Source organism: Melanaphis sacchari, unplaced genomic scaffold (genome assembly GCF_002803265.2).
Source record: "Melanaphis sacchari strain LSU unplaced genomic scaffold, SCAv2.0 Contig23_pilon_pilon, whole genome shotgun sequence".
Taxonomy (NCBI): domain Eukaryota; kingdom Metazoa; phylum Arthropoda; class Insecta; order Hemiptera; family Aphididae; genus Melanaphis; species Melanaphis sacchari.
The window spans coordinates 3,272,680-3,276,981 of record NW_020271114.1 but is presented as its reverse complement, the minus strand read 5'-3'; the positions used below and the strand labels follow the sequence as shown (position 1 = coordinate 3,276,981).

Genomic DNA, 4,302 nt, shown 5'->3' with positions numbered 1-4,302 from the left:
TTGTATATGTAAATTGTTTGGTATAATATTGTATTAATTCATTAAAACCTATATGTGAAAGGTTATTGGTCTTTTTTTTTTCAATCCCCCATATGGCCATATCTAAACAATGACAGGGTGCAAATGACGTATCAATAATATGTCTGGTGGTGAATGAAAAACTTTATTAATTATAGTTTTATATTGTAAAAAATAATTATAAAGATTGAACAAATTTATTTCTCTCGCATTAGCTATAAGATTTGTCTGATCACTATTATACATTATAAATTATAAATAAATATTAATGTAGTGTAGTTTTAACTTTTAACTAATTTTATACTTTAATAATTAATAAGGCTCAAAAGTTATTGCATTATTGCAGAATAAAAAAAACCAAAAACTGCACTTAATAATTACACTATAAATTTAATTTGATCAATTATAATTATGATTATATTTCATTAATAACTAAATAATAATCTTCTATTTTACTAAACAAAATGATAAATGATAATTACCTGTAACCTACAACAATGAAGATTTCGGTAAAGCACGATGGACGTCGCCCGATTGCGGCCCAAAGTAAACTTTTTACATTTTTGCCTATCCCGATTGCGACCTGTCTATAGTAGGTAGGAAATACTATTTAAGTGGTTTAATATTTGACTAGATACCTATTTATTGACAAATTAATTGTACTTCATATCTCTTTTTATTGTAAACAATTCATTTTATTATATCCGTTGAGAAAGAATTATATTATAGTATACTTGCCATATGTTTAAATATTATTTTTATTTATAATTATTTTATAATAATTTAGGTATATCATATTATATATAATATAATTTATATATAAATATAATTATATTATAATTATATTATTATTATTATTTATTTATCTATCGTATTTATTTGAATTTCAAACACAAATACGTCCAATAAACATTTATACAGTATTTAAAATATTGACTTTATTTTATTAATTATAAGGTATTTTGTGAACCAATGCGTCTTTGGACGCAATCGGGATACTTATATTTGGGATAAAATACAACTACCTGTATTCGGGCCGCAATCGGGCAACTCTGAGCACGATTCCGTACGATTTTGATCAAATAATAGATTGTCAAAATGACCCCAAAAACAACACGATTCCGTACGATTTTATGTGCAATGTTGCTATTTATTATATTTATTTTCAATTTGTTATTTTAAAAAGTTTATTAGTTATTTATTTTAAGTTTATTTTTTTTATTTGACAAATTTTCAAATATGTAAAAATATATTAAGTATAAGTTGTATAAAAAAATATGTAAAATAATTATAATTTGATACCTTGATACTTGTTACAAATATTTGATTATATTTTTGTGAGTTAAATATTCTTTAAATTCGTCAATTGTGTGGTATAAACGTTGTTTGTCGGCTAAGGCCATTTGATTAAAACGTTCTTTAGATGCTAATTTTATTTTTGTGCAAATCTCTTCTTGTGTTTCCTTCAGAACTGATATAACCAAATGAATAAAAGGGTGTGGACTATGAAACTGTGCATTATATGTCCTATGGAAACTCTCCGATAAATTTGTTGTATTAAAGAAAAAAAAATATGAAAACAAAACGTTATAGATATTAATATATTATATTAATAGTTTTACACCTTATATATAGTTATTATAGTATTACCGAGGTTTTTCTGACGGCTCTTGAGCCCAAATTCCTGGTGAAAATAAACAATCATTTTCTACATAAGTATGCAATATGTAATCAGAAAATAAACATCCTATATTTATATTTGGACATATAGGATACAAATTCAACGAATGCATTTTCGATGTCATGTGGTGGTACGAATGGCAACCCGAAAAATAGTTTTAATCATTTTCCTAACTCGTCGTCGTTCGTATATGATGTTCGGAGTTTCTGCTCAGAATTTATCTGCAAAGTTAATACAATACGTTAAATTTTATAATTTTATTATGTATATATTTATAATATATCTTTAATCTTAAGCGTAATTACTTTTCGCCGCCACCAACCCTGCCCTAAATGAAATCGACATGCTTGAATTTCCACATTTGGGAATACCTTTCTACATGCTTCATGAGCGCTTATCTCAAAGTCAAATATATACGTAATTTTATGGAAACCTGGCAACATTGCTCTAAAATCTTGGGTACAAAACGTACGGAATCGTGTGCCTTAAAATGTGCACGATTCCGTACGCGCTGATAAGGACCGTACGGAATCTTGTTCTACTAAAAGATTTGAAATTCAAATTGTTTAGTTATTAAATTTAAATTAATTAAAAGTAAACAACTAAAACTATATTATGATTTATGGGAAAAAAACATATAAGTTTGTTACAATGTCTGTAATAGCCACATGCGTGGTTGTCTGAAATAATTTAAATTATTACCTATGATAAACATCGTATAGTATAAAAAATCATCCATACTTTGTTAAATACGATTAATTGCTATTCGTATTTTAGTAAGTCACTAAGTAATAGATACCAAATGTTAATATAATCTTAATAAATACTATTTTTAGTCCAGACAAATTATTTTTATTTGTTTACTTTTTTAAATCTAAGTATAAAATATTTAGATTATCACACTATCAGTTCAAATAATTTGCAAATAACAAATACGACGTACCTTTCTATAATAATTATTATCAAATAGGATCTAAAGTTAAAAAAAAACATATTTTCACATAGCAGTAAATTAGTAAAAATGTTAATATGTATTAAATTTAAGATCTTAGTTATGTTTCTCATAATAAAACGATGATACGAAAATATCTCATAAGTCCATAATAACCGAAATTGATACATTTATTTACAGGAAAAATTCAGAAAAAAATTAACCTTTCTCATATAAACATTTTTTGTGTTTGTCTTAATTCAAGATAATATAAAATGTTAATATACTATCACATACATCAATTATCAACTATCAATGCATATTTAAACACATTTATACATATTCTGAAAAATTTGCTATTTTGATTAACGAGGTATTTTTATATTATATCTAATATATATATATACCTATTTAGGAACATGCTTAAATTTACATAGAATTAATAAGTAAACATTTGAGCATATTCCTATATAAATATAAAACCAATATTCCAATATAAACACAATTATAAATAATTAAATTTAGCACTACCTACTTATATGCCTAAGTTTCATTTATTTATTATGAAAAGTAACTATGTGGAAGCATTTTAAACTGAATAATCAGGTATACTGTTATATAATTTAGGAATTAAAATATAATCATAAAAAATGTGTTTAAAATTTATTGGATGATTATAATATAAAGTATTATAAATTAAAATAATTGGTATAATGGTGTTATTAAACCTAAACCATGATTTACCACCACCATTTTAATAATTAAATCAAAACGTTTCTAGTTTAAATTGATTTTAAAAATAAGTCCATTAATATTATAGTATTTCCGAATGATTATTTTAAGAAGTCTATTATAAAAGTACAAGGATCTAATTTATGAGCATACATATTATTTCATCAGTCATAGGATGGATCTCCATGATTTTTTTTTTTCTTAACCAATAATTAAATGAGTTATAATAAATAGAGTGAGAATATATTTTAATAACTTACAACACATAATGTTTAATATTAGTTAAGCAACGTACCTTTTGAAACTTGTTTTTAATCCATTAAATTGCCTAATATTAATCATTATAACATACTCGTATCATTTTATCACTTAATATAATGTTGCTTTAATTTTAAGACAATAATAAGTATAATTATTGTTTCTCAATTTTTTTTTTTTTTTTTTAATCTATATCCTTTTTGGAAGAGGTTTATTGTGTCAAATTTTATGACATTTTACATTCATATTTTTAAATTCTTTTAACAATAAAATATATTTAATTCTTAAAATTCACAATTTTATGATAAAATTTAATAAAAATTGTTGATTATAAAAATACATTGATGTAAAAAAATAATACCATTAATAAAAATCAAAACAGGGAAAATCATTACAAATAAAAAAATTTTGTTTATAGTTTTAAAATTAAAACTTTATCCACAGAAATAATATATCATCTAATATTTAAAATATTTTTTTCAAAGAAAAATGAAATAATAAATACTCTATTAATTAATGTTGTATTATCTAATTAAACCCAATAATCAGTCAGTATTCTATAGTGTAATTTACTGTAACTTCAGTGATTGAGTTCAATATTAATAATAGCATGCTCATATATTTTATCTTTCTCATTCATTATATATCATTACCATCTATAGGTTGTTTTAATTCTGTATAA

The 4,302-nt window shown here is 23.2% G+C and overlaps 1 pseudogene; it reads right to left on the bottom strand.

Moving 5' to 3' along the window:
* Positions 1-233: 233 nt before the first annotated feature.
* Positions 234-2,142, bottom strand: LOC112594728 (annotated as a pseudogene).
* Between the last annotated feature and the right edge of the window lie 2,160 nt (positions 2,143-4,302).